The sequence below is a fragment of the Dioscorea cayenensis genome, chromosome 12 (genome assembly GCF_009730915.1).
Source record: "Dioscorea cayenensis subsp. rotundata cultivar TDr96_F1 chromosome 12, TDr96_F1_v2_PseudoChromosome.rev07_lg8_w22 25.fasta, whole genome shotgun sequence".
NCBI lineage: Eukaryota > Viridiplantae > Streptophyta > Magnoliopsida > Dioscoreales > Dioscoreaceae > Dioscorea > Dioscorea cayenensis.
This window is the reverse complement of record NC_052482.1, coordinates 7,192,378-7,204,433: the sequence shown is the minus strand read 5'-3', so window position 1 is coordinate 7,204,433 and position 12,056 is coordinate 7,192,378. Positions and strand designations below refer to the sequence as shown.

Here is a 12,056-nt window from a genome sequence, read left to right as displayed (position 1 = left end):
AGTTTCAACCTTGAATGCTTGATTGTATGAACATTTCTCCTAGAGTGACACTAGGGTTGAGAGTTCTTGTTGGTAACCTTGTGAGTGAGTGACACACCATGAGCGTTAGACAAAGCTAGGTTGGAGAAGGTTGAGAGGGTGAGTCGAGAGGTACAGGAGCGTCCCCTTTCCCCTCCGACGTGATAGATTCTACCTCCGTTCCTCGAGTTCTTTGCGGCCATAATAGAGTGAATGGTCTAAGGGATGAACCTCCGCTGGGGCCTAGTTGCGCGTGCAATGGAGTGAAGCGTCGAGGTGATCTTAGTATCTAGGGCTTAATTGTGGCTAGGGACCTTCCTCCTGGACCAAAGGGTTAGATCTAAATTTAGGAAGAGATTTATCACTTGGAATCCCTAGAGCACATTGCAACTCTATGCGAGTGCGAGGTGTTGAGATTGTTCGATTTCTCCTCCGGGACATGTATAAAGTTAGGCATAGTTGACCTTAGATTTGGGACTATGTATGTAAGGATTTCCACGACTCACCATTGCATTGATTAGGAAGTATAATAGAGAGTTCTTGCACTTGAAGCGATTATCCTAGGTGAAGCATCATCCGAGTACCCCATCTTTATCGATTGCCTTGCCTCCTCCTTACTTTTTCTCTCTTACTTGTTGCTTTTAATTTCTGAGAATTGAATCATTACCACACTTATCATTGTTGATACTCCACATAGCTAAGAATCAAATTAAGTGTATTTACTCCCTACTCCCTGTGGATTCGACCCTGCTCACCCGGGATTATTACTTCGACAAACCCGTGCACTTGCGGGATGTAAGCAAGGGGACCTTGTCAAGCGATCAGTGTAAACCACAACTTTTGAAAGCAAAGACTACTGCTAGCAATTCCTTTTCAGTAGTTGTGTAATTTCCTTGTGCATCATTCAATGTCTTGCTAGCATAGTAAATAAGATAAAAGTGCTTGTCCTTCCACTAACCCAATACTGCCCTAACTGCAAAATTACTAGCATCGCACATCAACTCGAACAACAAATCATAGTCTGGAGCAATCATGGTCGGAGCTTACACAAGTTTATTCTTTAATGTTTCGAACGCTGACGTTTAATCCTGATTAAAGTTAAATGGTGTATCCTTCTCTAAGAGCTTGGTTAAAGGTCTAGAAATCCGTGAGAAGTTGGCACACCCCTTACGTGTCTGTACCGCAAGTGCACAGGGTGTCAAAGTAATAAAGTACCCTGGTGAGTGGGTAGTCATATTTACAGAGATGGTGCTAAAAAACACAAGTATTGCTATTTAACTATAGTGAGAATGATTTAAGATTGGTGTGAACAATGTCAATGCAAATAGAAATAAAGTAAAAAAAAAAGAAAGAGACGCTATAGAATAATAGGAGAGGCAATCGATAGAAAATGGGGCACCCGGACATTGCTTATCCTAGGACTATTGTTTCAAGTGCAAGACTCCTCATTATGCCTCCTAACTGATGTCTAATGAGTCGTGGAAATCCTAAGACACACGGTTCCAAACCTAAGGTCAATCGTTCTTTCCCCTGCACTTTATCAAACCCTAGAGAAATGCTATGCCCTGACATCATTATTTCCCCTGATTTCTCTCATGTTTTACTTCTATATTTCTTGCTTTATTCTCTTTTGTTCACACACACACACACATCACTCAATTGATTAGGCTAATTTTCAGAATTAGAGTTTTTACTAGTACTCACATCCTTCCCCGTGGACCAACATCTTGCTTAATGCACACCATTATTACGCGATCGGCACGTACACTTGCGTCCCTATCATTTGTTTTCTCCCACTTTTATGCACTTATATGGTATATAATGACTATTGTTTTAATAAATAAAATTATGTTTTATTCATTGTTGTAAAAGTAAAAAGCCATGAATCTATAAATCTTGTTAAGAGTCTCCAACTTTTAAAATACTCTAGCTGATAATTTTACTATTATTCGATCTCCAAATTTTCACTAAATGAAGTTTTCATTTATCAAGTTTTTTTCTTTATCTTCTAGAGATGAAAACCTCTGTTTTTTTTTTTGAAAAAAGTGGATAAACCACTTATTACTCAAGAAAGGAACAAGATTAACAAGAAGAAAAGAAATAGATAACAGAAGCTCAACAACATAAGATAAACCAAAAATGAAACAAGTTAGAAGGTCATCGCCAAAGGTAATGCACTTCTAACACCCAAACAACAGAAGGAGTAGAAAGATGATAAATGGCATAGCTAAGACGAAGGTCACCAGAAGGTAACAAATGTCATCTTCTACTGTCAGGAGGAAAAAGGTGGGGATGGGTCACTCCCAAGGCTGTTGTTTAGTGTTGGCTCTCTGCTCAGCCGGTTCTGCGCTGAAGAAGACTAGGGAGCCTTGAGCTTTTGGACTGAATCCGAGGCAACATGTTGATGTTGTGGGTCTCTAGCTATAAAAATCCAAGCAAGAATCATATAAATCATTTTTGCAATAATAGACAACACAAGAAGAACTTGAGAATTAAAAATGCGAGTGTTTCTCTCAAGCCAAATATTCTATCAAATTGATCTAGAAAGAAGGTTCCACAATGCTCGATGTTGAGTATCTATGGATGGAATCCAAGAAGTCCAAACCTCGAAAAGGAAATGAGAATGTGATTATAAGTTTAAGGCTTGTTTGAAGAAGACCCAAATTCGTTCCCGCGAATTCATACCTAAGAAGGAGGTGATATGCTATTTAATGTCTTTATGACACAAAACACAGGTGTTTCTCACATTTTGTATGTTACAACCATTTTTGGCTAAATTGGTAAGGGTTAGGATTCTATCCTCATTTGCTAGCCAATAGAACAAGAAATTTTCCTAATGGAGGGTATACTGCACTACGTGTTCCACCATCTACTAGAAACTTGTAGAAGGAGTGAACAGAAAAGGTTCTGCGATTCTCCAAATTCAAAATTTTCAAATCATTCTAATTGCTAGAGCAATCTGGAATGGAGGATAGAAAAGATAGACTTTCGGAATGATTCACTGTACGAAAGAATCTTGTGGAAATTGTTTGATCATTATCCCTTTTTTTAATCTTTGTCGCTTTGTTTTAAATTCTTTAATTATTCTCTTCACTCTTTTTAATTTGCAGACCTTTTACAATTATTACATTGAAAAGCTTGTTCAAAATTTTTTGAATGCCAAGCGTTATACATCAATACCACTCCATTAATCTCACTTAAATTTTCTCCACTTAATAACTGCAAAGTGTAACAAGTTTCCTTCTATCAATTATCAAATTAATTTCGACCTCCTCATCATGATTTTTGTTTGAATTATGCGTTATTAACTTGTCACAAAAAACACTGATTTTATTAACTAATTTTGTGTGGTTAGATTGGGAGTCAAACTCCATCTCAATATAGATGTTTATCCACTACACTAGAAAAGAGCTTTAGAGGCTGTTTTCAAGATCTTCCGCCTCTATAGCTTTAGAAGTGAATTTTTCACCCGCCTCTAAACAGGCTCGTATTAAGCTGGCTTTAGAGTTTAAAGCCGGTTTGATATAACCATTAGGGTAAATTAATAGCGAAGGAAGCAGTTTTTAGAAGCGGTTATAAACCATTGGGGTAAATTAATAGCTAAGGAAGCAGTTTTTTGAGGCGGTTATAACCGCTTCTAAAGTTATTTTACCAATAGAGGCGGTTATAACCGCCTCTACAATGAAAATTTTGAAACTTTAGTTATAGTTTTAGAGGAGATGATAACCACCTCTACAATTAAAATTTTAAAATTATACTAGTAGATTTAGAAGAGGTTATAACCGCCTCTACAATTAAAATTTAAAAACTCTAGTTATAGTTTTATAACCGCCTCAACAATTAATAAGGTTTTAACCGCACTCATTCTTTTAGAGGCGGTTATAATAGCCTCTACAATTAAAATTTTAAAATTTTAATTATTGTTTTAGAGGCAGTTATAACCCCCTCAAAAACATGCCTAATAATTGGTTTTTAATTGAATATATATATATATATATATATATTTTAATCAATTAAGAACTTGCTTTTAATCAATGAGAAAACTCACATTTTATTTTTATTTTACAAAATAAATTAGTGAAATGCACATAAATTTGCGGTTTTTTTTTTTACAAAATAAACTAGCGATTTAACTCACCGGCTTTCATTATTAAAAAGGAAATAAAATATGAACTTTGAATTCTCTGATAAACAAGCTCTATTAAACCATAGTCCAAGTGTTTGTAATCTCTAGATTAGAAACCTAAAACATGTTATAGATTCTAGTGTACATAAAAAGAATTGCATAGTTTTGCACAACAACTGATCTTTAAGAGAGAATTGCTAAGAAGACAGCTAATTGATTCGTCAGTTCTCAGCCTCCATGACTCCACAGTCTATTTCTTCTCAGAGTTACTATCAAGTTCATTCCTCAACTACAATGAGAAGTCATTATTCACATCATCATCATCATCCCAATCATCCTCCTATTACTATAAAGTTACTTTACCTTCTTTGTCATCCCACTCTGCAAAATTTACGCAAAATGGTGCTTACTTACTCCAGGCAACAAATTAAGAGTAGCTACTTGTTTTTGATCATTACTTCATCATGAAAGCCAGTAATAAGAAGTTAAATGGTTTCTAATAAATAATGTTTAGTTGCAGGCTTTGGAAGCCAAGAACATTAGGAATTCAAAGACATCTTCTTAACAAGCATGGGTAAAATAATTGCGTGCAAACATCAATACAAGATAAAATTTGAACTGCCATAGAAATTGGGGAATCAATAAGAACAATATACAACCATAAATCAATCAGTTCGAAGATTACATTCTGATTGCATTAACAATACCAAATCAGAAAACCAAGTTGACAAGATAAAGAAAAAGTTCAAAGATAATATTTTGACTGCAATAGAAACTTGACAATGAAGAACAACAACAAATAAGAGCACAAAAATCACATTTTGACAGCAATATGAATACCAAATACAATAATCAACCAACAAACAAACAGAGAAACTTGAGAACAAAAAATAGCTGATGATCTATTTTAATAATCAAGCATATCATAATTAGTTTAAAAAAATGAGCATTATCATTCTCATTTTTTTTCAACAATGTGGGGGTATTGATAGCAGCAACAATGTGGGGTTTATTTGTTTAGCAACATTATCATTCTCTATTTTATGTTTGTCGAGTGCTTGTGGAGGAGGTGACTACAAAAAAACAGGGGTTTTTTATCATAAGTGTGACTGCAACAGTGGATACAACAACTTGTTGAACATTTCCAGCTTTTCTTGTTTAAATATGAATGTCATTAAATAGAAGCTCATGAGTTAATCAATTGCCCCTTGAATCAAATAATGTGATGTGTTGGCTAATAAATGAAAACCCGAAAAGGCTTTCAGCCTTTGAGTAATTAATCACTTTAAATATATGCATGAATGTCTTTCTATCTCCAAGTTAATATAAATAAAAAAAAGAACTTCTTCAAATATCATCAATCTAAATATATATATATATATATAGACATCCACATGACCATATGTCTACTTGCACAAGTTGTTTAAGTGATCGTTATGGCTGGCATTTCTGTAGTAAATCAATTCATGAGGTAATTTGCGATCTTATAGTGATATTTTCTTATACACAAGTTGTTTAAGTACAATTTTACCAACAATCACTCTCTAGTTAGACTTACATGCCTAGTTTTAAACAAGTAAAAAGAAACAAAGATTAATGATCAAGGATGTTAAAAATACACATAAAAAGGCCAAATAAGAAATCAACAACAAAACTAAAAATTAGGGCAGTAGCATCAGTAAATTTCTCAACTCTTGATTCTTGAGTTAAGGTAAAACAAAATTAACATGATAAAATCACAAACCTATACATTGTTGTTAACCTGAATGCCATAAAAGTATGCAAATCTATTGTGGTTATAGAAGGGAAATCTAACCTCCTTCTTACCCTATTCAATGGACAATGGTCAGTTAACAAATCACGAAGCAAGGGCATGCAAAATAAATCAAGGAAAAACATAGATAAATAGCATAAAAGAATGAAATATAACCAGCTCAAAACTGACAAATATATTAAAAAAAAGGAAAAATACCAATTAAGCAAAATCATTGCTCTCTAGGAAAAACAAAAAGATTGTGACTACTCTCCACAAGAAAATGATACGAAAATCTAAATGCTATACTATGCTTTTTTTTATCTGCTTCATCCATTATACTTTGAAGGTTTAGACCAGTCCAGTCCTGAAATGGAAAGAAAAAGCAAAGAAATACATAATTTTCTTTTAGAAAAATAAGTGGACAAAATAAATAAGTAAGATAACAATTAGACTTTCACATACCTTGGGCATTTCAAAACCAAGTAGTTCAATCTCCCATTGAACATGAGCACCTTCTGGAATATTAGGAGGTCTATTCATAGAACGATCTTTTAGTTGCTTGCCAAATATATTTTTTTGAGAAACCTAAATGTTTAGTTTGAGTAACCTCAAAAACTTGTCATAAGCATAATCAGGTGGGCAAGTGACAACAGATATTTCTCCAGGAAGCATTAAGCGTACACACATTTCAAGTCCCTCAGGAACCTATAGAAAAATTCAAGAGAAAAAACAGTCAAAGATTGATCAGATTTCATAGGGACACATTCACTAATGTTTAAAACAGATATTAGATCCTAAAAAACTAAATGGAAGTTATGCACCCATGCACCTTAATCAGGGAAATGGACAAGAATGGATCTTAGATCCTATAACACTACACTAAAAAGATTCTAAATACATAAAGAATAGAGCCAAAAGAGTACTTAAAAGATGATGGCAAATATATTCTTGCCACAAGATGGAGTGCATAATAATGCCATGTCACAAGTTAGACTTGATATGATACAACAAGGTAATTTTGATTATTCAAGACAAATGAAAATGGATGGTCAGGGCATCACTTTCTTTGAAAGAGGCATAGTCTAATACTGCCCTTAAAGGTACACCAATATAACGGACAAGATCCCCTTGCGTATGTCGCACAAGTTCACGGGTTTGTTTAAGTAATAATCCCGGGTGAGCGGGTATCGAATCCACAGGGAATAGGAAATAAAAATACTTAATTCGATTCTTAGCTATGTGAAAGATCAATGATGATAAGTGTGACAATGATTCAATTCTCAACAATAAAAACAACAAGTAAGAGAGCAAAAGTAAAGAAAGGGGGTAAGGCAATCGATAAAGATGGGGTACTCGGATAATGCTCCGCCAAGGATAATTGTTTCAAATGCAAGAACCCTATATTATGCTTCCTAATCAATGCAATAGTGAGTCGTGGAAATCTTTAAGTACATAGTCCCAAATCTAAGGTCAACTATGCCTAACTCTATACATGTCCCGGAGGAGAGATTAGATAACCTCTCAACCTCGCACTCGTATAGAGTTGCAATGAGCTCTAGGGATTCCAAGTGATAAATCTCTTCCTAATTATAGACCTAACTCTTTGGTCCAGGTGGAAGGTCCATAACCAAGATTAAGCCTTAGATACTAAGATCACCTCAACGCTTCACTCCGTTGCACGCGCAACTAAGCCCCAGCGGAAGTTCATCCCTTAGACCATTCAATCTATTATGGCCGCAAAGAACTCGAGGAACGGAGGTAGAATCTATCACGTTGGAGGGGAAAGGGAACGCTCCTGTACCTCTCGACACACACTCTCAACCCTCTCCAACCTAGCTGTGTCTAACGCTCGTGGTGTGTCACTCACTCACAAGGTTACCAACGAGAACTCTCAACCCTAGTGTCACTCTAATGGAAATGTTCATACAAACAAGCATTCAAGGTTGGAACTCACAATCAGCATCAATTTATTGAAAGCATAATAAAGAGATTCAAAGAAACGAATACATCCTAGGGTTCACAAATACCCAAGTACCCACTAGGGGTTTTGCTCTCCATGGAGCTAAGTACAATCAAAGAAATAGAATGTAAAAGCAATGAATGCATAAAGAAACCCCCTCGATAGTCGTGTCGATGGTCTTGTGGAAAGTCCCCTACTCGTCGTCCAAGGATTCCCTCATCCAATATAGGATACGCCTCGACGGAAGCTCCCCTACCAACCTTCTTCCTCAGGAATGATGATGTCGGAGCTGTAGAACCTCTCCAAAACCTTGGCCAATACCCCTCAAAACCCTAGCCTAAGCCCTCTCTTAAGTTGGGGAAAAGATGGAGAAAAGAATACTAAAATCGGGGCTGATTCGGCTTTAAATTGGGCTGGAATCGGGCGACTACACGGGCCCGAATCCATACTTTTATCGAGTAACGCAAACGGGCAGACGTTCACGTCGTGGATCACTTGCTTCTTCAATGATAGGCAAGTTGGTGGAGCTCTTGTTCTATGTGCATAAGTCAAAATGCTCGAGTGTGACTGCCTTTGTGCCCCTCCAAATGGATGTGCCAAACTCGAATATGAGGGGGTTGGCACACACTCTAGCATCTCACATCGACCTATGTCTTCACGTTTGAAACTTAGCAAGATTTCCTCCAAAATTAGTGCATTGTAATCCACATTGGCTTCTTTCCTTCATACTTGGCCTCACAACCCTACCTGCACGAAAGTAACATAAAAACACACATATTAGTGTAAAAACCTGAGAAAAGTAATGCTCAACATAAGGAATGAACGCTTCGCATTCATATCGCACAAGCACTTATCAAACTCCTCCACACTTAAGCTTTTGCTTGTCCTCAAGAAAAAATTAAAACGTTATGTGCATCAATGAAGAAAAATATTGAAAGTGCTTGGCCTTAGGTTCACCAAAATATACAAAGAGAACATTCTACAAGTGAGGGAAATTTCAACACTAAATATAAAAATCAATGCTCTAGCTAAAAACTTGAATAAAAAAGGACAACAAACCCGAAATCGTGTACGTGTGTGAACTCGCCCAAACAACCCATGGTGTCTGAACGATCTCCCACGGGCGTGCGAAAAATACCCACGCCTGCAGTGCCCTGACCCATGAGGAGCGACCCGTGACGCCTCCCCGTGGCTTCTCTGGACATCCGAGAAAAATACCAAGTGTTCTACACGCCCGTGCGCAAATTCTGCACGGGAGTGGACATTCACATGCCCAACTCACAGGGGCAGCCGCACGCCCCTGTGTTTTCTGGAGATGGAGAGAACTCCTCTGCAGAGGGTCGCACGGGCGTGTGGAAATTACCCACGCCTGTGCATGGTTCACAAGGTCGCCCACAGGGGCGAGTCCACGCCCCTGTGTGCTCTGAGGAAAATCCACCAAACTCTGCAGGAATTCACACGCCCGTGCAGAAATTACCCACGGGCATGTGACAATCGCATGGTCGTTCACAGGGGCAGCCGCACGCCCCTGTGCCTTCTCTGGATGAGCTTGCAATACAAATCCACGGGCGTGCGAAAATTTCACACGGCCGTGTGTCTTCACTGGATGCCTTAGAAAAATCTGCAGGCTCTGCAGAAGATTTCTGAACATGTTTACACACTCAAAGCCTGCTCTATTATGCAATTTTTACCAGTGAAAAACATGAAATAGAGCTCAAACGACCAAACTTCGCCAATTCCACATGAAAACACACAATAACTTTAAAAAAAAACCCACAATAAAATCGCAGCACAACCATCATAAAAATCAAGACACCAACACTTAACAATTTATTCATGCAAACAACCTAACTAAAAATAAGAAAACAGTAAACACTTGGGTTGCCTCCCAAGAAGCGCTTGTTTTACGTCACTAAGCTTAACGTACCTTGTCTTACCTCACGGGGGTTCATGAATGAAAGTTGCCCTCTTACCCATGGCTTGAAAGCATGATGTGCAAAGTCTCTTGAGAGTAGAGGGTGTATTATCGGGCTTCGGACCACCTAACAATGATACGTCCAACTTCTTCGGTTCACGTACATCTCCAACAGCCTTGGAGTGTTTCCAGTGGCATCTCCTAGCCCTCTTCATTTTTCGGAGCACTTTCTTCAAGATCCCCGGGGCAGATGGTACTTCTTCCGTCGATCTAAGCATCATTACTTCTTCATTGCCCTCCTCTTGGTCGAACAAACCTTCATATGGATCCGGATTGAACATTTCCTGCATGTATTCATCAATAATCTCATCAGTAGTGTCTAGAAAATATAAAGTATCATCGAAGTCAAGAGAATGCCGCATGGCTTCAGCAAGGCGGTATGTGAGCTTCTCATCTCCAACTCTCAATGTGATCTCTCCGCCGTCCATGTCAATCAATGCTTTGGAAGTCTGCAAGAACGGTCTCCCAAGTATCAAGGGTACATCCGCATCCTCATCGACATCTAGCACTACAAAGCCAATCGGAAAAATGTACTTGTCCACCTTGACAAGCACGTCTTCAATGATGCCTCTCGGACGTCGCACTGTTCGGTCCGCTAGTTGCAAAGTCATCCGAGTAGGCCTAGGCTCGCCCAAGCCTAGCTTTTGAAAGAAGGTGTATGGCATGATGTTGATACTTGCCCCTGAGCCCGCCAATGCCATTTCTTCACCTAGATTGCCAATATTACACAGAATGATGAAGCTTCCCGGGTCTTTCTTCTTGTTCGGCATGTTCTTTTGCAATACCGCCGAGCATGAAGCATCTAAAATCACTGAAGCACTCGACTCCAACTTCCTTTTGTTGGTCAACAAGTCTTTCATGAACTTCGCATACTTAGGCATTTGGGCCAATGCCTCAATAAAAGGAATATTAATGTGGAGTTGCTTGAACAAACTCAGGAACTTATTGTACTGTTCATCCCCTTGGTCATTTTTCAATCTAGAGGGATAAGGGATTCTTGGCTTGAAAGGTGGGGGTACCACCTCTTTCTCTTTGCTTGTTCCCTCTTCTACCTCTATAACCTCGGGTGCGTGTTCTTTTGGCTTCTCACTCGAAAGCCTACCTTCAACCTCACGACCACTTCTCAAAGTGATCGCCTTCACATGCTCTCTAGGGTTGGTCTCTGTATTGCTTGGTAAGCTTCCATGTGGCCTTTCAGAGAGAGACTTCGCAATTTGCCCACTTGATTTTCAAGATTATGCAAAGAGGCGGTGTGGTTGCGAAGTGTAGACTCGATTGATTCAAACCTTGTATTTGCGGATAGTATGAATCTAGTCAAGTGCTTCTCTAGATCACTCATTCGGGTTTCCAAACCTGAGACTCTGTTTTCCACCTGAGGGGCTTGTTGTTGTTGTTGTTGTTGTTTTCCACCCCATGGCCTTTTGTGGACCCTGATTACTCCATGAAAAGTTGGGATGATTCTTCCAATCCGCATTGTAGGTATTGCTATATGGGTTTCCTTGAGGTCTCATGCCGTTACCTACAAAATCAACATTCTCCACTAAAGAAACATCACCAATAAAAATTGGGCAATCGGAGGGAGCATGTCCTCTACCACAACCGGTGCAATTAGTCACGGCTGCCACTCTATTTGAAGTTAGAAGATCTAACTTCTTACTCAAATTTTCCACTTGGGCCTCCAATGAAGTTACCACATCTATCTCATGGAGACCGGCCACCTTTTTCTTCTCCCTAGCATTCCATTGGTAGCTGTTTAACCCCATTTCTTCAATCAACTGTCGGGCCTCATCGGGGGTCTTGCTACCTAAGGTACCTCCTGCTGCCGCATCCAAGAGTTGCCTTGTACTCGGGTTCAAACCATTGTAAAAGGTTTGAAAAATCATCCACTCAGGGAATCCGTGTTGCGGGCACTTCCTCAGGAACTCCTTGAACCTTTCCCATGTCTCGAATAGAGACTCCAATTCCAACTGAACAAAGGATGAGATCTCGTTCCTAAGCTTTGCTGATTTTCTGGGAGGGAAATAACGAGCTAGAAAAGCTTCCACCATCTCCTCCCACGTGGTAATTGACGCTCTAGGTAACGAGTGTAGCCACTGCTTCGCTCTCCCCTTTAGGGAAAATGGGAAGGCTCTCAATTTGATGGCATCATCCGTCACCCCATTTATCTTCAGCATATCACACACCTCGAGAAAACTCTCTATATGACTGTTTGGATCCTCAT

The 12,056-nt window shown here is 38.8% G+C and overlaps 1 non-coding gene across 1 annotated transcript; it reads left to right on the top strand.

Annotated features, from left to right (window-relative positions):
* Positions 1 to 11,728: 11,728 nt before the first annotated feature.
* LOC120274185 lies at positions 11,729 to 11,835 on the top strand. The gene has a single exon (XR_005540721.1). It is a non-coding gene; the product is annotated as a small nucleolar RNA R71 (small nucleolar RNA).
* Positions 11,836 to 12,056: the final 221 nt, after the last annotated feature.